Raw genomic sequence first — 26,250 nt, forward strand, 5'->3', positions numbered from 1 at the left:
CATCTCTGCCCATTGAAGCGGAACTCATCTTAGAAACACCTTGGTAGAAAGAGAAAAACACATATATATGGAATCGGAAAAAAAAAAAAAAGGTTCTGAAGGACCTAGGGGCAGGACAGGAATAAAGACGCAGACGTAGAGAATGGACTTGAGGACACGGGGAGGGGGAAGGGTAAGCTGGGACGAAGTGAGAGAGTTGCATGGACATATATACACTACTAAATGTAAACTAGATAGCTAGTGGGAAGCAGCCGCATAGCACAGGGAGATCAGCTCAGTGCTTTGTGACCACCTAGAGGGGTGGGATAGGGAGCGTGGGAGGGAGACGCAGAGGGAGGGGATATGGGGATATAATGTATACGAATAGCTGATTCACTTTGCTATACAGCAGAAACTAACACAACATTGTAAAGCAGTTATACTCCAATAAAGATGTTAAAAAAAAACTTGGTAAATAATTTGTTGTTTACTAAATTTTTGTTAATTTTTCCTAGAAAGATATAATTTGTTCCCTACTGAGATGGGGAGGGCCCTATTTCCCCTGCTTTGTTTTCACGTGGGCTGATTTCCATCGGATGCGTTCATATCACATGTATCACGTGAATCAGTCACATTCAAAGAGACTAAGATAAAACCAGAAAGTCTTTTCATATTCCAAATAAAACTTATCAGTAAAATTCCAAGAGAGGTCAAAATGACTCCCTAATTGTTTAAACACAGAGATGACACGATACATAAACACAGTTTGAGACAATCATCATCTCTGCCAGCTCTCAGGAAACTTCTGCTGTCAACTTTCTGTTACCTCTATCTGAATGAGTGACATTTACAACCTTTAAACACAGGAATGAAAGAGGAACTGTGCCTGCCTCCCAGGGTGATGTGAAGCTCCATGGAAATGCCAATCAGAAGTATTATTCCGTCCTCTGAATTTTTTTATTCTAGTTTAACCTTCTACTTCCATTAAACATATTCTCTGAAATGAACTTCAGATTGATAACTGTTTCATGTAGCTTCCATGCAGAGGTACATTTTTAAACTACTTGTTAGAATTCATCCATGCACTGCAGTGAAATTGGATTAAACCTTGTTCATATCAGATTTTTTTTCAAATTAAAAAAACAAAATAAAACATATGTGCTCATGGCTGTTTACATATAACCCTAGAATTACTTGTGAGTAGAGTTACAGACACCTTTGAGATCATTCTAGTGGAGATTATTTGGACAAATGGAGGAAATGAGGACTTGAGAGGTTCAACAATCACCTACAACCTCACGATTCTATTGTTATCAATTTCCTAAAGCATTTCACATGCAAGAGATGCGTTTCTGGTGTTGAAGAGGAGATTTTGTGCTGTGCATGAAGGAGAAGATGGGGAGAAGGCAGGAAGTCAACCAGTGGAGGGTCTTGGATTTCCCTGGCATCATCAGCTAGTGGGGCCCAAGATCAGACTCTTCTGCCTCACTCCACCCAGAGTTTTGTTTTCTTACCCTGTGGACTGTTGCAATTCTAGATTCCTCTAATTAGAATGTTGAAAACTATGCTGATCCTCCAACCTGTTGCAGAAATACTCTTGTGGTCCATAGTCCCCTCCTCTGTGTGGAAGGCTGCAGTGTTTGCTTGGGTGGTGACCATCCATGTACCTGAAATAGCTTTAGGCTGTAGAGGCTCTGGGGGACAGAGAGTTTCATTTATTAATTAGAGATAAAATTTGGATTCTAGCCTTTTGGATGAAAACTGGCTATTGTCTTTTGTATGTGCTATTAAATGATGACTTTAGATAAGATAATGACTCAAAATTAATACACATCAAAGATTTTATTTAACACGTTAATTAGTAAGGTAATCATTATGATGTTATAACTGGTTCAAAGGAAAATTAAAACAAACACACATGCACACATGTATAGACCATCAAGAATAAAGAAATATAGAAATAAATTTAAAAATAGATACAAAATTAATTCATATCCACAGAGCAAAAATCAAGTGCGTTCCCACCAGATACAATGTGCTTTATGTGGACAAGAACAATTTTCGTTACTGTTGGTCATCTACACTTACACATCTACCACTAAAACCTCAAAGACAAAGAAAGGTGCCTTAGACAGTAATTAAATTTGTTTATTTCAATGTCTTTTATACTTTTTTTTTCTGACACCATATTTTGAATGCTGCCTTTGAACTCAACTTTAATGTCTCATATAAATTTTGCCAATAGAGTTAAAATGCGTACGTTTTTCTGTATCTAATTCATACGTAGTTAAGTGAATTTACAACAGAATACTTCTATTTTACATAAATATCTTTGTTGGCTAGCATCATGACTTTTACTTATTTCAATTGGATGTACTTAAAATTAGTACAAAATACCTCTCAGGATAACACAGCAGTTTTGGATTTCCTGCTCCAACCTGCACAGGACATCCCAATAAACCCACTAGTGGGATCTAGTAGGAAAACCCTGGATGGAGGTCATGAGATTTGTATTTTCCTTTCTGAATGGCAGTATGACCTTGAACAATTTTTTTGGGTTTCTCTGGATTTTGGCCTCTTCATTGGTAAAAGAAGAATGTTTTCAAACTCATGTTCTTCAGCACCAGATTCAGTGATGCTCTACTGTCTCCACAGTGAGTCCTGAACACCGAGCATGGTCCTCAAGAAATGTGGGCACCGCCCCATCTAGGATCATTGAAAATACCCCCAGGGCTGGTGTAGGGACCATTCCCGTCACTAGCTTAGCTGAGTCCTTGCTTCTCCCATCAAATTCTCACCTTTGTTTATAGATATAATTTTGAGAAAGACATAAATTTACTTACCAAGATACTCTTCTTCAAAAGCATTGAGAGCAAAATAATTACCAGTGGACACTTTTTCTCCCGTTTAAGTCAAAAATATGTAGTGCCAACTAACTCAGAAATAGGAAACAAAAATAGCCCATCACCAGCGCACAATTCACACCTTCCAAATCACCGTTTCCATCAGGTCTTTAACTGACGGAACCAAGGTCTTCCGAGCACGAACTCTTTCCCACACTTTCTGTTAGGCACTTCACACCTGTTGCTTATTTTAAAATCCCAGGATTCAGTTGTTCCATTTAATAGAAACTGACTTAGAGTTGAAGAGACTTACCAGGATTCTACTCACAGGGTCCAGACAGATCACTGGACCAAGAATGCAGGGTTGCCACAAGGAGATTCAAACATTTCCTTATCAATGCAAATGTTGATGTTGTACATGCACCAGCCGTACATGCTGTGGGAGCTGTGCACGCTTGTTGTGCATCATTCTCAAAAGCCTGATGACTTAAATTAAAAAAAAAATTAAAATCCAAGGCTAACTGAAGTCAGAGCCTTCTGAGAGATGCATTCCTCTCCCTCCCACTGTCTTGTCTATGAACTGCTCTCCAGCTGGGGCAAGTGAGAGCAAGTAGAAGAAAGGGCTCAAGAGCCCTTGGCATCATGAACAAATAGACCATGACTGATAGTTGTACGGCCAAATAATTTTTTAAAATACCTTAAATGTTTAAAAAAATGACCACCTCCCCTAATCAAAATTTGTGTTATAGAGAGTTGATTGATGGCCGTATATATTATATGTTACACGTCTTACATCACATTATACAGATTATTAGCTTTTCTACCCTTTCCGAACATCACTTATTGTTTTTCAAGAAAGTAAACCTTGACCACCCCAGCTTGGTCATTGATCTGGCCATCATTCAGAACAATAAAAATGTTTTCACATTCGGAGCTGGAAAAAGGATTTGAGCAGAATACTAAACATGTTTTTAATAAATTTTGAGCAGCAGGCTGTCTGCTTAGAGAAAAAAATCTCTTTGTCAAAGGAAGAGAAGGCATTGACTTGCTTAAAAGGGCGTGTGTTGTGTTGACAGCTTTTTTTCTCCATGGTGACATTATCTTATTTGGAATTATACCAAAAGTCATTTTTTTCCTTCTTGAAATTACGAAGCTAAATTAAAAAATCATCTTAGGTTATTGACCTTTTAAAAATGAAGTTGAAATTCAGAAGGGTTGTTAAGGGACTCTGTAGTTTGCTCAGTTTCACACCTTGTCTTGGCTCTTTTTTGCTGTGTGACCTTGGGCAAATTACTTAACATCTCTGAGTCTCTAGTTTCTCATCTGAAAATGGCAATAATAATAATTCCTGTCTCATTGGGTTGCTGTGAGAATTCAAAAAGTTAACATCAGCACATAACAAGTGCTTAATAGATATTTTTGGTGGTAAACGTTATTTCTTACATATGGTGGATAAAGAGAACAATCTTAGATTCAAAAAAGACTTCTGGACACTGGCATTGAAGTTGATAGAGCAAACATAAGTTGTATTGTTGTTCCTTAGCATCGTGTATAGCTGGTAAAGCACGTTAACACAAAATCCAGATCACACCAGTAGGTGTGCTTCTCCCAGCAAACCTGTTGCCACTGGTTCTTCACTGCATATTTCCTGGAGAGCAGGGTGGTATTCCTGTCCTCAGGCAACACTGGAGCATTATGAACTCTGGATGGATCTACTATGCTTATTTTCTCCAATTGTTTGGAGGTTAGAACATTCACACATAAGACTATCAGGGTGAAAACTAGGAACCCATGGATGCTGATAATCGCAAACATGAAAAACTGTAGGTCCCAAATAATGCCACTATGAGCACAGGCTGACAAAGGTTTGGCCCATCTCTTTCACAGAGTTGTCTTCAGCTACTGCTGAGAGAGGACCCCATGCCTCCAGAATGGCTAAATTAATGAAGCAGAAATCAGGGTATACATTTCTTTGGTAATTTCATCAAGCGTGATGATTGCTAATCATTCATGAATTTTAAAATGTTGACAAAAATTAATTTACAAACACTGCACTGATCGTAAAACTTATTTTAGATTAAAGTGGTTTTTCAATTATAGATAGCAGTGACTAGTTTGCATTTTCCTTGTAGAGAACTTCTCAATTTTCATCAACATTATTTTTTCTCAATATATTATTTACATTCATTGAAAAATAACTATTTAGCTCTTTTAATATTTTTGTCTTTTACTACTGTTGGAAATAAAACTATGTCACTTTGGGTCCTCTGAGAAGCAGTCATCAGGGTAGGATTAGACCTGTGAGAGGTTATCAGGGAAATTCCTGTGAAGGAGAAAAGAAGGGGGCATGAGGAGACTGGGAGAGCTTTCAGACTGCAAGGCAGGTCTGACACTTGTGAGCAAAAAGGGGGAGGGAAGGGCTGAGTGGAAAAGCTTCATTCTATAGTGCAGTATGAGAAGGGTTCAGCTGGGGGATGAGGTGTCTCCTAGCCAAAGCTGCTCGTTGGAGGAGTTTCCGGTTCAGCAGGAACGGGCAGGCACCAATGCCCACCGTGCCCAGGTAGTGACTGGGAGCATCTGGGAAGTGTGGCCTTGGTGTGAACACAGCAGGGGACCCAGAGGACAGCAGCTGGACCTGACAGTCCAAATCGCTCCCTGCAGCAGGACAGTAGAGCGCTGTGTTTCCATGGTGACCGCAGCCACCTCCACGGAGACCCGGTCTCTGATTTCAAGAAATGTCCAGCATGCTTGGGATGCAGAGTGGGGTACTTCTTCTTGGGGGTATGTCCAGGGTTCCTGTGTAGGCAGGTGGGAAATATACAGGGGTTTTGGAACTAATATTTGGCCGATAAAGAGATGGATTTGGTACAGTGATGATTATTATCAGCAGAATTAAGTGTTTCAGTTCAGTTCAGCAAGTGCCTGTGGATGGCATAAGGTGTCCCAGCTCTAAGGGACACAGTGGGGAAATGAGTGACCAAGGCAGGCGTAGGGCCATCATCACTACCCTCCCATGCACAAATGAAAGTGCCTTTGAATCTGTCCACCTACAGCTCCTCTGATAGACTGTAAGCTCTTAAAAGACAAAGATGATAATTTGGTTTCTCTGTATTCCACGTGCACAGCACCTTGTGGTTGAGTAAAGTGTTGAGAAATTATAATACATCATTATCACAATTCCAGTTTTCCCAAACCCAATTTCCATCCTGTATCATTTCTCCTTGGAAATCCATTCAAGGGAAAAGAGAATCACTCTCTCATATGTGAGGGCCACTCACACCCCAGTGCAATTTTTTACATGACGGGTGGCCATAATGGACAACCTTCCCTTCCCCTGGATATCCTTGCCTTGCCTCCAACCTTCTTTAGGTATGAAAGGTGCTTCTCTCCCCATAAAATCCCCACTCAGGAAAGAACTGGACATCAGGTTTATGGGGATACTTCCTGGAATTCCAATCTCTGGGCTTCCTCCCCTGGGCTGTTTGCCATGCTGTAGGAAAGCTCTGTAATAGAAAACAGAGAAAGGTAAGCTACAGTTGAATCTAAATTTCTTCAGGGGTACCTTCCTTATACTTTTATTTCATTCCTTTTCAATGTTTTTCATTACAAAAATATCTGAAGCAGATTGAAAAATATAGAGAACAATATGACACCACCATAAACTATGATGCAGCTATGTCAAATCTTAACACTTCATATTTGCTTCTTTCCTTTAAAGGTATAAAATATTACAGTTGAGTCATACGAACTTTCCTGCCTCATCCACTCAACTTATCACTACTGGGCATGTTTTTATATTTTGATGTCATACATGTCTCCATCAGCAGTAAATAATCTTGTTTTGCATGTTATTAAATGCTATCATTTTGTTTGTATCTACTTCGGGGGTCGCCAAGACCACTCCTAGCTCGGTGATTCCCCAGGAAGAATCACAGGGTTAAGCATGGTACCTGGAACAAGCCACCACGGTGGGGCTGAGGAAGGGCTGTGATGCAGTGACAGGCGAATGATTTGGTGAGGCCACCATAGAGGCTGGAGAATGTCCCACAAGTAAGGGACGCAGCGAGCAGATTGCAACACAGTTTCCCAGGAGGGTGGAGGCAGCTTCGAGAGAGAGAGGGTTTGGGCAGTGAGCTGAAGGGCCAGGAGATGAGAGGGCCCCTGTGAGGGGAACCTGAGACACACCTGGGGCAGGGCCAGAGCCCCTTCTTGAGAGATGATGGAAGGGCTCTGGGGAAGAGAATGACAGGTTCAGTGTCACAGCCCAGTTTGCTCCTTGGACAAACAGGTTCTGAATCAAGCAAGTTGCTGGTGAAAATCAGATTTACAGCCATGCTCAAGACCTGCTAAATCAAGACCTCCTGGGGTGGGAGCCAGGAATCTAAATTTTTAACGAGCTCTCCAAGCAATTCAGAGACACCCTGGAGATTAAGAATCCTTGATCGTGAGTCTGTGGGGGAGTAACTTGGAATCTGCTGACAAAGACGTTCCCTGCCCAGACTCCCCTTCACTCTTTGCTGCTTTTGACCTTTCTCTAAGTAGAGCAATGTCTTGAGTATTGAGGGCTAGATTTGTATTATATTCTCTAAGTAGAGCAATGTCTTGAGTAATGAGGGCTAGATTTGTATTATATTCCATAACTATAGAGTGTGTGTCTGATGTGTGTGTGTGCATATGTAAGACTATTTCCTATGAAAACCTTGAGCATCTGCTACATGAAACCAGCACTGTTTTACTGGGGATCAAAAAAGAGACAAAATAAAACAGCTCAAATAAAATGATGAGACAAGCAGATGCAATCTGGATTTCAGCAAGGCTAACTTGTAGCCCTCTAAGTTTAAAATCAGACACGCAGGAGGCATTTCAGAGCTCTTTCCTCTTTACTATGAGAGAGTAAGACAGACAGCTCTCTTGTGAGGAGGGGAGCTTTCAGGTGGGATGTGGACCATGCCCAGCTTTGCTGGGGATGCTCACTGTCAGGCCTCCTGTTTATGTCTCAGTGTGTGTGTGAGGGCTGTTCAGGATACAGAGAGTCATTTCCCATGCACATCACGTTACGTGTTGCTTGGAGATGGATTATCCCTAGGGGTGTTGCCCCTCACAGACATGAAGCACATACATCTGTAATGTATGTTCTATCCAGGGGCTGTTTATAAGGGGCGGTGATCAGGATTCACACAAGGATGTAAGGAGGGTCCTGAAAGTGACATCTGGGATAATACAGAACACAAGGGCTTGAAAAGGCAGGTGAGACTGTGTCAAGGAGAAGCTTTTGTCGTTCTCTGGACCTGTTCTAATCCATCGTTGGAGGGTAGCTCTTTCAGTTCACTCTCTGCTTGTCTGAGGGGGTGTGATGAGTACGTGTCAACTCGGTGCATTCCTTGGGCTATTCCCACTACTTGTCCAACCAAGACTGCAAATAGGTTAGGGAATAGAGCTGTATCGACTCTGCTTGCTGTCTGAGATTTCCCTCAGATGTCTTTGCAGTATTTGGTAATGTGTGTAAAATGCCCTGGATACTCTGAAGTTCTGAAATAATATTAGTAATAATTTTCATACTATTATTTTAATTGATTCTGGCCATCTACATAAGTGTAGCAGGGGATTTTGTCAGATGCTATTGATGTCAGAACCCAAAGCTCCTGCTCGTAAAGAGAAGGTTTACTTGCAGCTGAACATCTACCCTACCACACTACCCTACCACACTACCCTACCATACAACCACACTCCCCCAGGGTCTGCAGGAGTGCTTGGATTCAGACTTTTGATTCTCCATGAAAATATGTTGCCATCAAGTTTAAATTCACTCAAAAATAGGTCAATGCAAGAGACACTGCTCTGGGCTCTTGCATACAATGATGGGCAAATACGGATTTGTCCCTGTCATCTTGGAGCTCACACTTTGTTGAGTCGACAGTCATTAATCAAATCATCACATTGAAGAATGTATTAGATACATTCTTTGAAGAGACAGAAGACACTGAGTTGAGGATGTGCAGCACAGAACTGGGATTCCCAGGGAAGGGGAAGGGCCACTTGTTTGGAAATAGATCAGCCTGGGAGGCCACAGCAGACTCAGGAAGACCAATTAGGTGACAGGTAAGGCTCTCACTGACCACTGGGGGTGGGTGGCAATAGCGAGAAATGGGCTGATTTAAGATATACTTAGGAGGTGAGACAGGCAGGAGTTGTTGCCTAGTCGACACTGGGGGAGGAGAGGCAGATGCTAGGGATCACACTGAGGCTGTGACGTGTGCAGCTGGTGCCATTCATTGAGGAGCAGACCATTTGGGACCAGGTTTGTGATGGGAAGTGTGTGGGCGGAGATGATGAATTCAGTGTCTGATGTGTTGAGCTGGAGACTGTGCTCAAACAGCTGATGAAGATAATAAGCAAGCCCTCAGATATGAGGGTCTGGAGCTCTGTGGGGAGGTCTGTACCTGAAAGGTACAGTTGGGGGTCTTTGGGGGATACCACTGGCAAGCATATGGTTGCCTACAGAGTCTGAATCACACTACTGTCACCATATTAATTTTTTAGTTACCAGCTCCATCAGACCCAGAATTTCTATGAATGGGGGTCTGAGGAGGAAATTGACATGATCTAATTTGTGTTTCTTAAAGATTACTCTGACTGCTATGAGGTGAGCCGGTTGGAGGGATGCCAGGAGAAGCAGAGAGACTGGATAGGATGCTATTTTGATAATCCAAGTGAGAGTTGTTGTGGGTTGGGACTCCTGGCAAGGGTAGTGACTGTGAGAAGAGGACAGCTTTGGGTTATGTTCTGCAGGTGGAGTCAATAGCATTTGCTGAAGTGTTGGATGTGGGATGTGTGAGAAAAAGATAGAAGTCAAGAACAATTCTTAGATATTTTGTCTGAGCAACTAGGACTATGATGCGCCAATGCACAAAGGTAGGGGAGGCTGGAGGGGCAGCAGGTTTGGGGAGGAGTGCATCATGTTTGACATGGAGTCTGCTGCTGAAGGTGAAGGATTGAGATTTGAGGCAGCTGAGGACACAGAGGGACAACCGAAGGAAGAAGGTGCCAAAACTTGGGATCATAGTCGCTGGAGTCACCTTTATCTGCTCTGAGGTGTTGCCTTCGACTTGGGCAGACCTGGAGTGCAGGAGGCAGACCCTCCAGGGCCTGCAGCTGTGCGTCTCTGGGCTGGGTGGTCTCTGATCGCCTGTGGGTGAAACCCGCTCCCTCTGTCTCTGGGTCTGCCGTGCGGCTGTCCAGCAGCCCAAGGCCACTGAGGTGGGGAGGTTTAGTCACTAGCCCTGCTCTTGGCCTGGGTGTCCAAGGCCTTGTGCAGCTTCTGGGCTGAGGGTTGTTATATACAAATTCAGATTAGATCCAGTATTTCTGCCAGTTTCCAGTCTTGACCTAAACCCTTTTGAGGAGAATTAATTCAGGCATTTCACATTTTCCCCGCCCCATCCTCCTTCTGTAGAATCATCTACCTCTTTTCTTTGGCTACAAATTCATCTATAGAATCTTGGGAATAAGGTATTTACATCACCATGAGGCTGGGTGACATTCATCAAATTAAATCCGGCTTGATTTTCTGCCGTATATTTTGGAGACTGTTCCTGTGGTCTTGTCTCTTATCAATTTAAGACAAATGATGCTATCTGTAATTTGCACATTCCCTACTTCAACATTACTTCACTGATTGAATATCCCATGACTTAATACTCATCCTGAGAAGATTCTCCCTCAGGATTATTAACACAATGTTATCAAAAGTCACTTTAGAAATCAAATTTATTTCTATTGCTATAAACCTTCATTTTGATCCTCACAAGAGATTCCTGGAAATCCTTTATGGTCCCTTTCAAATTCAGTTTGATAGGATTTGACATCTTTTTCAAAGGGGTTCAGAATAACAGGGCCAACACTTTGTTGGATATTGTTGGCATTAAAATACCTGTATGCCTCAACAGAATTCTTATATTATGTTCATTTACTTTCTGGATTAATTTTACAGGAGAAGAAACTGACTGCTGATTTCTTCTGGGAAACACATAAGGAATCCAGATTATAATATATTCTTTCATTCCTCCAAGAAAAAACTTTACAAAGTCTCAGCTTCTGAATGTACATAACCCTGATCTCGGAATTCATTTGTCGAGTAGTCTAAATTCAATCCATTAGACCAAATCCTAAAGTGCCTGTGTCTGCAAAACTCTCACTGGAGTTTAAATTAATTGATAAACAGTTGCATCTTAATGCCTCAGATTATTTCAGAAGGTGCATGGTTTGGCTATAATTTCTAAGGCAGTTAGTGATGAATGAGCCTTTTTAACAAAGAGGTTTACATCAAGCATGAAATCCTCGCCTATTTATCTCTTAGTTATGAGTAAAAATAGATACTAATAAAACCACCAGACAGATAGATGACCCAAACCTTGTTGCAGCTAAAGAAATGACAATTTAGCTGCAGAGAGCAATTAAACTGGTCACTGGGAGGCCCAATTCTCTCACAGAGAGCCCTGAAATTCAGGGAAGCTATAATCCTGCTCAGTTGGGAGCATCTCCTGTGACTGTCTCTTGGGAGATCCTGCCCAGCTATTTTGGGGAGGGTCTTTCCTCTAAAGGGGCTAATTCTGTCAAACTTTAACCATTACGTGGTATATGCCTGTGCTCTTGGTTTTGACATGGACGAATTCCCTACACTGTTTTCTCATCAAATGTAGTATGGGGTTTCCCATTCACTGAATAATAATAGTAATAATAATAATAATAAATCTCAACAAGGGGGCTTCCCTGGTGGCACAGTGGTTAAGGATCCGCCTGCCAATGCAGGGGACATGGGTTCGAACCCCGGTCCGGGAAGATCCCACATGCCGTGGAGCCACTAAGCCCATGCGCCACAACTACTGAGCCTGCGCTCTAGAGCCTGCAGGCCACAACTACTGAAGCCCACGTGCCTAGAGCCCATGCTCCGCAACAAGAGAAGCTACCACCATGAGAAGCCCACGCACCACAACAAAGAGTAGCCCCCACTCGCTGTAACTAGAGAAAGCCCGCACACAGCAACAAAGACCCAATGCAGCCAAAAATAAATAAATAAAATAAATAAATTTATTAAAAAAAAAAATCTCAACAAGGAGCTCTCATGGCTCCATCCCCTTCCCCCACCCATGCAGGCAGGTGTGGCCATGTGACTCAGCCCGTGCTGATGGGAAGTGGGTGATGCCTCACCTCCAGGTCATGTCCTGAGCTCTGAAGCCCCAACATTATGCGTCCCAGACTCTCTCCTGCCCCTTCCCACCGAGTGGGATGCAGGTGGTGGAGCAACAAGACAGAAAGAACCAGGGTTCCTGCATGAGCTCATGGAGCAGAGGGGTTCTACCTGCCCAGGACTGAACACCACCTGACAGGTTGATGAGAAACTTCTTTTCAAAGGTACTGCATTTTCTGGATGGATCTAGAGATGATCATAGTAAGTGAAATAAAGCAGACAGAGAAAGACAAACACCATATGATATCGCTTATATGCAGAATCTAAAAAGTGATATGAAAGAACTTATTTACAAAACAGAAACAGACTCATAGACTTAAAAAACAAATTTACGGTTACCAACGGGGAGAGGGGGGTCTGGAAGGATAAATTAAGAGGTTTGGATTGACATATACACACTGCTATATATAAAACAGATAATCAACAAGGTCCTACTGTATAGCACAGGGAACTCTACTCAATACTCTGTAATAACCTGTATGGGAAAATTATCTGAAAAAGAATAGATATACATATATGTATAACTAAATCACTTTTCTGTACACCTGAAACTAGCACAACATTGTAAATCAACTCTACTCCAACAAAAATAAAAATTAGGAAAAAAAAGAAAAAAAATAAAGGTCCTGCATTTTTGGTTTTCTTGAATTAGAGCTTATTTACATGTACTCTAATGAACGCGCTGTATTAGTTCCTAATGCTTCCACTGCAAAGTACCACAAACTGGGTGGCTTCAACAACAGAAATGTATCATCTCATAGCTCTGGAGGTTAGAAGTTTAAAATCAAGGTGCCAGCGTGACATGACCTTTTGAAACCTGTTGGGGAATCTTGCTTGCCTGCTCTCAGCTTCTGGTGGTTTGCTGACAATCTTTGGCCTTCCTTGGCTTGTAGATGCATCCCTTCACTCCTCTATCTTCACGTGTGCTCTTCCTGTGTCTTCACAACCCCTCCCCTCTATACGTGTCTGCCCCTGTGTCCATATTTCCTCTTTTTAAAAGGACACCTGTCATATTGGTTTGAGGCCCACCCTAACGACTTCATCTTAACTTGACTACTCCATAAAGACCCTATTTCCAAATAAGGTCACATTCTGAGTTACTGGGGGTTGAGTCTCCAATGTATCTTATTGGGAGACACAACTCAACCCATGACGCATACTGGTGTTTACCGAGGGCTTACTATACTCCAGGCATCTTTCTAAACATTTACAAAGATTCTATTATTTGATTATCACAGTAACTTTGGGAAGGAAGTACTGTTGTTGCCCCTTCATAGTCTGATGAAAAAGGGGAGAAGACACATGAGGCAACTCACTCCAGGTCACATGGAGACCAGGGGTGAGCCAGGTTGGACACACAAGTCTGAATCCAGAACCAACTTGCAGTCTTTTCTGCCTGTCAGAAAGGATCCTTGGCCATTTGGAAGAAGAGGAGGAAGTGGATGAGGCCATCTTTGGGGATCTCAAACTCCACAAAATACTTCCTGGATGACTTGAGATGTTGGGACTACTTTGCCCAGTGTCTGAAGGGAGGTTATAAGACTAGGATGCTAACAGAGGTGGATAGGCCAGGAGTTCATGGCTTCAGTCTTTCAGGGACCCCATAATGTTTCAGTGAAGGTTTTGCTCTTCAGAGTCTGGCTGTGGGATTTTTCTTTCTAGGTTTTGGGCTCTTGTGTAAAATTCTGGCCCCTCCTTGTGGCTTCCTTGGTTTCTCTGGGAATTTCACTCTCTGTTCCTACTTAGCATCCACTGATCTCTAAAGGGTCAGAGTAGGTACCCAGTCCCTTCTGTGTTTGTAGTGAAGCTGTTTATCTGGAAATGACTGCCCTTATGGGACACAGTGTGAGGTATGGCTGCAGAGGTCTGTGGGAGCTGGATAAGGGAGAGCTGAGGTGTCAATGAGCAGCTATGGGTTGTTTTGGGGCAAGATCCTGACTCCATATTCTTGAAGCTATTTGGTATCTTAGAGATGCTCAGAGTCAGCTTGTCCCAAGAACACACTGAAGGAGCACCTACTAATCAAGGTCCAAGGAGAGAGCTTGTTCCAGCCTTGATTAGACTGATGGTAGTCTACCATATTTCCAGACCCTGAAAGCAAGGCTTAAATTGCCCACGGTCCCCACATACCACCTTCATCTCATAAGCTTTTGAAACCAATTTTAATTACAAATAACATCAGATCTAAATCAGGATCTGAGGAAAACAGCCTGCTTTTAATCAATCACTCTGGTTTGATGTTTTATGCACCTATTGGCAAAAAATAGATCCTAATCATTTCCTAATCTGGCCCAGCCAATGAATTAGGATGACCTGTGAGCTCCTCACCCAGGGAACAGCGGACTGAACTTGAAACAACCGGCATTGAAGCGTGGCCGGGAGCTCCTAGGGCTTCTCTGCAGAACCCTTTGTGAGCACGAGTTTCTGACAAACATTTCTCATTTACAAGGTGACCCTGAGCACAGAACCTTTTAATTAGCCCACAGATTCATGCTTTGTCTGGGTGACTGTCAGTTTCTTTGCCTTCGGTGGCCCTCTGTTGCCATGGCAACACTCTCCTAACAATGGATTCCGGCAGCAGGGAGAGAAGCGAGAGGCAGCTGCCCTGTGCCAGCTCCCAACCAAATAGTAAATATTCATGATAAGACCAGGAGGTTAAAAACTGCATTGTCAATGAGTTTTATTATTCTCGGTCAGCATAACTTTGTGCTGGGGGTGGAGAAGGGAAGCTTGTTTATCTTAAGGCTAAAACCCAGAAACAAGAGTTCCAAACTCTCAAAAAATTACCCAGGAAGTGCCAACACTCCTCAGCTGTTGCATTTTGATGTCATTAACATCAAATCTTCCATGGATGTAGAAAGAATATAAGATTATTTTTATTAACAGGTGATATTACCATAATATTGCCTTGCCCAATCCATTTGTTTAATAACACTGGGTCACAAGGGAATGTGATTAAACACCTGAGTTCCAGTCAACATATAAATTAATAGTTTTCTGAATAGTATGGACACACCTGGTCTTATGAACATGTTTTTACCTTCCTGTGAGGACATTTCAGGATGAAGAAATCTGAGGGCAGATGCTATCTATGAAGAAGATGTCTTCAGAGGCACTGCTGGTACCGATTCTTCAGATAGTTGCAGAAGGGAAGACTGGACACCAGCCACAGGTAAATTCAAGTGCTGGTTGGTCCCACTGCTGGGGTGCATGGCCAGTCTCAGCTAGAGGATGAGAAACTGGGCACCTTTTAACCTAATTATTTTGTCCCATAAGGTTACCATAGATTGCCAACTGGATCCTTAGGTCCTGGTAGGAAAGTCATTCCATAATAATGGGGCTGCTTCAAGATAGAGGGAAGACTTTTCATACTGGTACTCCCAAGAGTATTTCATTAAGTGTTAAATAACTATTGTAATTGCATTACCTGAAGCTCACTTGATTATTTAATTCAGCCTGTTGAGGAATTAATTACTATTTAATCGATGCTGTCATTTAGAGGACAGGCATAATCACCTAGGTTCTGCACTGGTAGTGACACGCTACAATTCTTTCTCTCCATCTGATGTGGTCTAACAGCTGGAGGCCTCATTCTCCATCAGCACATGAGGCCCTTCAAATCCAGATGAATGGGGACTGGGTCTCAGCAGGGCATCTGCAGGCAGCCTTTATTAATGTGTATCTGCAGGTCACAGGGGGACATTGCCAATCTTGGTGGCATCTCCATGAGCGTCTCTGGCTATAAGGGGAAGGAGCATCTTCAACAGTGAATGTCACAGTCAAAACCCCCAGTTGGTCAAGGTTATAGGAGATGAAAAACCAAAACCATATTAAAAAAATTCTAATGGGTCAGCATTGCTTGAAGGGGAGGGCTGATGAAGTTTAAAACCTCCTTTCTACAAAAGAAACTTTCATAAAAAAGGGAAGATAAGCCATACACTGGAAGAAAATATTTGTGAAAGACCTATCTGATAAAAGACCATCCAAAATATACAAAGAGTGCTTAAAATTCAACAACAAGGAAATGGGCAGACTGACTTAAAAATGGTCAAAAGACCTAAATAGACACCTCACCATAAAAGAAATACAGATGGGTAATAAACATGTGAAAAGATGCTCCACATCATATATCAACAGGGAAATGTAAACTGAAACAACATTGAGAAATCATTACACACCTATTAAAATGGCCCAATCCAGAACACTGATACCACCAAGTGCTGACAAGGATGTGGAGCAACAGGAACTCTCATTTATTGTTGGTGGGAATGCAAAGTGGTACAGCCACTTTGAAAGGCAGCTTGGCAGTTTCTTAAAAAACACACTCTTACCATACATTCTAGCAGTCGAGGTCTTTGGTATACACCCAAAGAAGCTGCGAGTTTATGTCCACGCAAAAACATGCAAACAAATGTTTATAACAATTTTATTCATAATTGCCAAAATCTGGAAGCAACGAAGATGCTCTTCAGTAGGTGAATGGGTAAATAAACTGTAACATATTCAGACAACAGAATATTATTCAGTGTGAAAAGCAAATGAGCTATCAAGTCATAAAAAGACACAGAGGAACCTTAAATGCATATTACTATGTAAAAGAAGTCAATCTGAAAAAGCTACATACTCTACAATTCCACCTATATGACATTCTGGAAAAGGCAAAACTATGGAGACAGTGAAAGTGTCAGTTGTTGCCAGATGTTAGGAGCGGAGAGGGATGACTAGGCAGAGCACGGAGGATTTTTAGGGCAGTGACACTACTCTGTATGACACTGTAATGGTGGATACACGTCATTACACATTTGTCCAACCCGGTGGAAGGTGCAGCATGACTCTGGGTGATAACGATGAGCCATCGTAGGTCCATCGCTGTCACAAATACACCACTCCAGTGGGGGATGTTGATAGTGAGGAGGTTATGCACATGCAGAGGCAGGGGTGTATGTGAACTCTGCACTTTTCACACAATTTTGCCATGAAGTTAGAACTGCTCTCGACAATAAAGTTTATTAATTAAAAAATGTACACAAGGGAAAAGGTATGTAATTGAGCAAAGTTATAATGGATGCTTCAAGATTACTGGAGAAGTGTCCCCTTGAATCGCACATAGATGCGTATTTGTGACTCTTTGCATAGAGCTGACCAAGGCTTTGACTAATTATATAAGATGGATGTACACACAGGTGAGGACTGAATTGGGCAGCTGGATTTTTTTTTTTTAAATCTTCTTCTGAAGTTGCTGGAAAAATTAGAATGTTGGCTGAGTGCTCTGGCTGGATCACAGCAGAGTTTTCAAGTGTTCTTGGGTACTGCTGCTCAGCAGGGCTTTGAAGAAAGATTATTGTGAAATCCACGTCATCTCTGGGGAGTCTTCTCACTGTGAGTGGTGAGTGGTTTCTCCTGTGATTGGCCTGAGAGGCTGATGTCAAACCAAGTGACACCTACAAAGTGTTAGGGAAGCTTTCTCTGGGCAAAGATTTCAATTACCTCCAATGTACAGCATTCTCAGTTAATGGCTGTGATTTACTGAGTGCCTCCTCTGTGCCAGGGATGTTTAATATTTATAACAGCTCCATGGGGAGGTGTCATCTTCACCCTTATAAATGAGGGATGGAGGCTCAGAGAGGTTGAGTGACTTTCCTAAGGCCTCCTATCTGATGAGCGTAACTAGCGTGGGGATCCCAACTCTGGGCTGGCTAACTCCAAGGCTGGTGTTCTTTCCATGCCTCCCTGTAGTTTCCATTCCATCTAAATCAGCTCGGGGGGATTCCAGCTCAGCCATCCAGAGTCCTTTAAGCCACCAGGAAGATTTCACTGCCCATCCTCCAGAAGGGCCTGCTTTAGCTATTAGAAGTCTGTGTGGTTGTGACACAAATGGGGATAGAGCCAAATGTTGAGGTCAAATCTCTCTCTCTTTCACCTAGGAGACGCCATGCATTACCCGTGGGTATTCCTGCTCCATTTCTTGGTACAACTTCATAAGCCAGTGTCTGATTCAAGACATCCTGGGATTCCTAGCCACCCCCATGGTGCTTATCAGTATGCAGAAGTTCTCCCCCGGAACACTAGATCTTGAAACGTCACACCAAACATGGAAACTCTATTACTCTCCCGGTGCCAGAGAACTCCATCCCTCCCTCCAAAGCCCACAGTAGTTGCAACAGCTCTCAGTGCAAGGCAGCACTTTCTTTGTGGTCAGCTGAAACTTCCTTCCCTATGTTTCCTTTTGTCAGTGGCTGTCCTGCTTTTATAGTCCCACAGAATCGTGTTGCTCCCCAATACACACTACTCAGATAGACTATTGGCAGTAGGGTTAGAGACCCTTCCCCAGGCTTCCTCAGCCACTTCTCATTGGTGAGGAGAACAGATCTCCATCCTATCTGAGCCCTGGATTAAAAACTCAGTTTTGGTCAACATGAACAAGACGAAGTGCCCTCTGCACAAATTTGCTTAGAGTCATAGTCTCAACTTAGAGTATGGGCAAGACAGGAAGGTGGTGGCAGATACATGGACAAATTCAAGGAGGCAAAGCCAAATTCAAGGTCTTCCTTAAACCAAGAAGTGACAGGTCTTATCTCAGCCTCCCCCAGCTGGTCCATCCCTTTGGCCCAGACCCCTCCTATTCCCATGCTTAGTTTACTGCTTACTTTCTATTGCTGCCTTTTGCAACCCCCTGGGGATTATTTCACAGTCTCAACCACGGTAGGAAGTAGTGTATGGATTGGTTTAACTCATGTAGACATTAGCAAGAATGTACAAAACACCTAGTCCTCAATTTCACATTTTTAAGGGAATTCAACATATGAAGTGGCATTTCCACTATAATATCAAGGTACAGAAGTGCTGTGTGTATAGAATTAAACAAATTAAACTTCCTCCATTTTCTATCACTCTACCCCCTTTATCTCTAAACTGAAGAAATATAAAATAACTATTTCCTTTATAGGGAATCATTGTTTTTGATATTTTTTCTTTCATTTCTCCAAATATGCTCTGGAAGATAGGCAAGAAAATTCCATCAGCTTTAGATCTTTTATTAATATAGAGTGTCTGTGACTTGATCTGAGAATTTCATTGGAGGTGCAATGATACATTTAAACATTTAATTCACTTTTTTCCCCCACTGATGATCTGGTATCTGAATACCAGTCTGACTTGGTTGTAGGAAAAAGCTCTTTCTTTAATCAGCAAAATAAACAGCTGACTCATTCCCCACCTCTAATTCGAATATATTGAAATATTGGTATTTGTGTCACCTGATGTCTTTTTATTACCGCTTTAACTATGAGATGAATGAGGCTGCTGCCTTTGTACTGTTGAAGTACGATGTCTTATTAAGTCTGAGTTCCAGAATAGATGATAGAACAGCACAAATTATCATAAATGAAAGTCATAAGTGCACTGGAAAAGATCTTTGTGGTATTGCTTACATGCAATTTAATTTCAAGATTCAAATACTGGTATTTTCTGAAAAGTTCAGAAGAAGATAAGAGGCTTGCTGCACCAGGGACTGCAGAATGCGTAAATTGGTGGGGGAAGTACACAGGCAGGATCATTCTGAATGTATGATAATCTCTATTTCAGCATTTATAGTTGCCTCATAAAAATGAGGGGCAATTTTGATTCTGCCATCCCTGTAAGAAAGGCTGACATGTTTTGGTGTCTTCATATAAAATGGTGCTTGCCGTGCAGGACTGTTTACACTAGATTTGTTAATCTATCCTAATGAGAATATATAATGCAGAGGAAGTTTCAGGTTTCGTAGCTGGGCACAGTGAAATTGAGAATACATTTTCCTGGTACCAAGCACAAATTATGATTTCCATAATGGGCTTCAGTTCCCTGAAAAATACTTCCTATTTATTAAATGTTAAATTGTTAACAGTGCATTTCTCTAATAGTTATTTTATGGCAAGAGATGAAGCGTGAATTGCCGTCATAAAAGCCTTTATACCAATCATCAATTCAAAACAGTTTGCTGCAGCAATGGATGGCATAGTGTGGACCCAGCAAACCCAAAGCCCAAAGTTGCAGACAACCTGTTGGCTGTAGCCCTAGGGCCAAGACACTAGCCCAGACACGCTTGCTGAACCTGGCCCACGGGGGCTATGGACCCACACGATGTCCATGTCCTATGACTATGCAGCTGAACTCTGGTGCAGTTGGTAGCGGTGCGTGAGTATGTGCGTGTGCATGTGTGCGGTGTAGGATAAGCCTGGGATTCATGTTTAATTTGACTCTGCACTTTCCATGGTGCCCTGGTGATGCTCTCCTCTCTCTCTGTGGGGATGAGCTGCATTTGCTGCTATCACTGGTCTGAACCCTAGAACATACATCCAAGCTGCACAGACGTGCACTCATGAAAGTGAAGGGAAGTTCTGATGAACCACAACCAGTCTAGGAAGAGGAAGAATAGCAGAATCACATGGGTAGCCCCAGGGGCACAACAGAAGGGTTAAATTGGAGATAGGGGCTAAGCTCTTCCATGCATTGGTCCATCCAAGCCCCTTGAAGTTGGATAGAGCCATGGATGAGTTTCTCGTGGCTGCTGTATAAAGTGACACAGAGTAACACAACTGGTGGTTGCTGGCTCTCTTTGGTGATACTTGGTGTCCTTACCTCCAATAGCATAACTCCAGTCTCTGCCTGAGTCTTCACATGGTATTCTATGTGTGGATGTCAAAATTTCCCTCTTCTTATAAGAACAACAATCATTGCATTAGGGCCTGATTTAATCCACTATAACCTCCTCTTAACTTGATTACGATGACCCTCCTCCCATTGATACATCCATCATCACCCTCTGCTTCTACTGGTGTTATAGGTTGAAATTTTAAAACTCCAAGCAAAAAATAAATAAATAACAGCTTTTTAAGAAATATAATTGATATAGAAACTGGACAATTTGATAAGTTCAGACATATATAAACACCCATGTTAACGTTACACAAATCAAGGTAACAGACATATCCCTCACCTGCCAATATTTACTTGTGTCCCTAGTTCTCCCTTTCCTTGCAGTAAGAACACTTAGCATGAAATCTTCTCTCTTAACAGGTGTTTAACTGCACAATACAATATCGTTAACTGCAGACGCTATGTGTACCACAAATCTTTAGGACCTATTCATCTTGAATAACTAAAACTTTTATCAATTGAACAATTCCTCATTTTTTTCTCCTTGCAGCCCCTAATAACAACCATTTTATTCTTTGCTTCTATGAGTTTGACTATTTTAGGTACCTCATATAAGTGGAATCATGCAGTATCTGTCTTTCTGTGACTAACTTATTTTACTTAGCATAAATTTCTCCAGGTTCATCCATGTTGTAACAAATGGCAGGATTTCCTTTTTTAAGGCTAAATAATATCCCACTGAATGTATATATGACATTTTCTTTAGCCATTCATCTGTCAGTGGATATTTGGGTGGTTTCCATGTCTTGGTTATTGTGAATAATGCTGCAGTGAACATGGGAGTGCAGATATCTCTTTGAGATCCTGATTTCAATTCTTTTGGGTATATACCCAGAAGACCAATGAAATAGAATAGAAAGCCCAGAAATAAAATAAACCCATATATATATACAGTCAACTGATTTTTTTTCTTTTTTTTTTTTGTGATACGCGGGACTCTCACTGCTGTGGCTTCTCCCGTTGCGGAGCACACGCTTCGGACGCGCAGGCTCAGCGGCCATGGCTCACGGGCCCAGCCGCTCCGCGGCATGTGGGATCTTCCCGGACCAGAGCACGAACCTGTGTCCCCTGCATCGGCAGGTGGACTCTCAACCACTGCGCCACCAGGGAAGCCCCAGTCAACTGATTTTTGACAAGGGTGCAAAGAATACACAATGGGGAAAGGACAGTCTTTTCAAAAAATGGTGTTAGGAAAACTGGATATACAAAAGAATGAAATTGGATCCTTATCTTACACCATAGCAAAAAAATAAACAAACAAACAAAAAAACCTCAAGTGGGTTAAAGATGTAAATGTGAGACCTGAGGCTGTAAAATTCCTGGAAGAAAAATACAGTAAGCCCACTACATACGAACATTCAAGTTGTTAACTTTCAAAGATGCGAACACGAGTTCGCATGTCCAATCACGTAAGTTGTTTCACCTGTCTGGCATACATTGTCACATGCGTGCATCCTCTACAAGTGGTTGTGATTTTATGTACTTTACTGTACAGTGCTATATAGAGTGCAGTAGTACAGTATCTCTATTTCAAGCACAAGATGTCCAGAAGCAAGTGTAAAAGCAGAGGTGATGTAGCTGGTATTACTGTACTTTTTAAGGTACTGTACTGTAAGATTAAAAATGTTTTCTTTATTTTTTGTGTTTGTTTTTTATGTATTATTTGTGTGAAAAGTATTATTAACCTATTATAATACAGTACTATATAACCTATTGTGTTAGTTGGGTACCTAGGCTAACTTTGTTGGACTTACGAACAAATTGGACTTATGAACAAGCTCTCGGAATGGACCTTGTTCGTGTGACTTACTGTATAAAAAAAGTTTTCATTATATTGGTCTCATCGATGATTTCTTGGACATGACACCAAAAGCACAAGCCAGAAAAGTAAAATTAGACATGTGGAACTACATCAAAGTAAAAAGCTTCTGCACAGCAAAGGAAATAATCAACAGAGTAAAAAGTCAACCTACAGAATGGGAGAAAATATTCGCAAATAATATATCTGATAAAGGATTAATATCCAAAATATATAAGGAACTCTCACTACTCAAATGCAAAAAAAAGAAAAGAAAAGTGAAAACAAAATAAAACAAAAACAAAACAACCCGGTTAACCCAGACAAAGGACTTGAATAGCCAGTTTTTCAAATAAGACACACAACAGGCCAACAAGTATATGAAAAGATGCTCAACATCACTAATTATAAGAGAAATGCAAATCAAACCACCATAAGATATCACCTCACACCTGTTAGGATAGCTATTTTATATATATGTAATAAGTATTGGCAAGGATGTAGAGAAATTGGAACACTTGTACACTGTTGGTGGGAATATAAAATGGTGAAATCACTATGGAAAACAATACAGAGATTCCTCAAAAAATTAAAAATATAACCACCATATGGGCCAAGATAAATTGAACAAATAAATTTATCAAAATTATAAATACGCTAAGACCCTCTTTTCAAATAAAGTCAATTTCATTGGCTTCTGGAGGACATGGATTTTGAGGGGATCCTACTCAACCCAATACAGGCCACATACATAGTCCTTGTCAATGGCCTATGGTGGAATTACCGTATGTCATTCTAGCTAAAGCACTTAATAGTTGGTGCAGAATCCTCCAGCGTGCTCTTCTGTTAAGTCCACTGTGGTGGCTGCAAGTTCCTGGTGAGGCAATTATAGGATGGCAGAGCCCCCCTCCCTTGGGATCCCTGAACTTCTGTGCAGAAGAGAGTTGCACTGGATGTTCGCCTGGACATGAGTGGACACTGCACATTAGTGAAAAACCTGTGCTATGTTAAGACACCCAGGGGCAGAGAAGAAACTCCCTAGGTTGATGACTTTGGATACACTATGGAGCAGGTGTAGCCCACCCACTTCTTTCAGATCTGCATGCCTGAGGACCTATGTCCTTTCCTCTCTTAACCATGGGCCAAGTTGAGGGCACAGGTTCCGTGCTTGTCAGGGGAATTTTGCATGGTCCAGCCCTGCTAGTGATGGTAACTGAATCTGGTGAAGTCCACTTGGCAAGCTGACCAAGTGTCAGCTTCAGTGTCAACTTAATAATAATAAAAGACTATTTTCGTATCAGTCAATTCTCCTAGATAGTTTAGAATGTGGGTGAGAAAAAAAGGGTGATATTTATTAGTCCCATCAAATACTACTAAAACATTATATCTATAAAAAGAAAGCCTTACAATAGAAATACCCAGAATAGGAAATAGCTTTTAGAGTATAAAACGACATTAGTAGGTTATAATAACGATAGATCACATTTTCATAGTGCTCACTATATGCCAGGCTTCGTCCCAAGCACATCATGTCTCTCTCTCTCTCTCTCAATATCTCGCCATCCACCCTCATCTAATCCCCATGGCAACCTTCTGATGTAGATACAGTTTCTCTCCTCATCTTTGAAGATGAGGAAACTGAATCACAGAGATGTAATCTGTCCATAGTAAGTAGCATCACATTACATTTAATATGTGATGCTACATTTAACCCTATTTCCTTCTGAGATATGATGGTTAAAGTAAAACTTCCATTAGAATGACAAGATGAAATCAAGGAAATTGCCCACAACATAGAGGAAAGGACAAACAGATGATGTTGGAGGTTTGTTCAAGTAGCCTTTCCCATTTCTAGGTCAAAAAGGATCTCCCACCACTCTTCTGCTAACTTGCTAGTTTTACCTATCATGGTTAGATGTTTAGTCCATGATGATGTGGAGTGGGGATCCAGTTTTAATTTTCCCCACACATGGAGCCAGGTTTCCCAACAATCCTACTGCACAATTTTTCTCCATGATTGATGGGGCCATCACTATCACATAAGTTCCCACGTGTGTAAAGTCTGTGTCTGAACTCTGTTCTCTTTCGCTGGTCTCCTTGGTCTTTGATTATGCCATTAACTTGTGTTTTTTATTACTAAGTCTCTTTGAATGTCTTAATAGATGACTAAGATAATTCTTAGACATCTTATAAATTTGTAGCTTATGAGTGGTATCTTGGTTTTAGCTGTATTTTTGGAGATGGACACAATTTTTTAGACTGACCCTGTATCTTTCAAGCTACCTGAACACTCAATGGTTCTAATCGATTGTCAATTATGTTGGCTTCTCTGGGTAGATGATCATGGCTTCTTGAAGTAATGGCAATTATATCTCTTCTTTTCCCATCCTTATACCTATCATTTATTTTTCTTCCTTATGAGGAAGTATGTTCAACCGTAGAGGTGAGAGTGAGATCCTTTCCTGATCTTAAAGGGGATGCTGTAGGTCCTTTCCCTCTCTCTGTTCTTGTTTTTTTTTATTAGATATTTTTATTTAATAAATTTCAGCACCTAGTTAAAATTATTTTTTGCATGAATTGGGATACACATACACATTTTTCTCTTTTAGTGTGCTGATGTTATAAATTAGTAGGTTTTAAAATGGTGAATCATCTTTGCATTCATAGCATCAATTCTCCCTGCTAATGATGTTTTATTTTTATTAATATACTGTAGGATTTGGTTAGCCACTATTTTATTTAGGGATCTTCATATCCACATCCATAAGTATAAATTATATTACTTATATTGGTCTCTTTATTTTTGGAATGAATATTATAGTAGTCTCATAAAATGAACTGCATGTTTTAAGGTTTGCATTTTTTGAAACAACTTATTTAAAGAAGGAATTAACTGTTCCTTGACAGTTTGGTAGAACACACCTACAAAGCAAGCTAACCATATTTTGTTTTGTTGTGCTGTGCTTTTATTTAAATAAGGAGTGTCAATTTATTTAACATGTGTGGATTTATACAAATGATCTATTCTTCTGCCAAGTTGGCATTTGTATATTTCTAGGAATGTACTTCAACTAAGTTTTCAAATTGTTATGCATAACTAGGTTTTCAAGTTTATTACTGCATAATTATTGATAATATTTTTATGTTATTATTATTTAAAATATCTCTCTGATCTGTGATTATGTTTCCTTTTAGTTCCATGCTTAGTTTTTGTATCTTTTACTTTTTTCACTGAATCAGTTTTGCTAGTGGTCTACCTAAATAATATTTTAATATAACAGCTTTGGATTCTGTGCTCTTCTCTGTGATATTTCTATGTGCTTTTTGGTAAGCTTCCTGTTTATTAATACTTCCCATTTTTTCTACTTCCATCTCCTTAAGTTAATGCAGGTGTTATTTCCTAATTGTATCCAATGAACAGGAAATTTAGTTAAATGCATATTTTTGAGAGTTTCAGAGGCAACCCTTGGAAGAATCAAAGATCCTTCTGTGGGACGACATTGTAGGAATGTCAGCTGGCTTCATACTCCAGCTTCACCACTTTCTGTCCATGTAATTCCTAGCAGATGTCTCAGTCTCTTTGTTTCCTCATTTGGAAACTGAAATTAAAAAGGTGTCTGCTTCTTAGGGCTATTGTGATGTTGAAATAAATTAATAGACCTTGATAGGCTTAGAACAGTACCTGG

Source organism: Phocoena sinus, chromosome 3 (assembly GCF_008692025.1).
Source record: "Phocoena sinus isolate mPhoSin1 chromosome 3, mPhoSin1.pri, whole genome shotgun sequence".
Lineage (NCBI taxonomy): Eukaryota > Metazoa > Chordata > Mammalia > Artiodactyla > Phocoenidae > Phocoena > Phocoena sinus.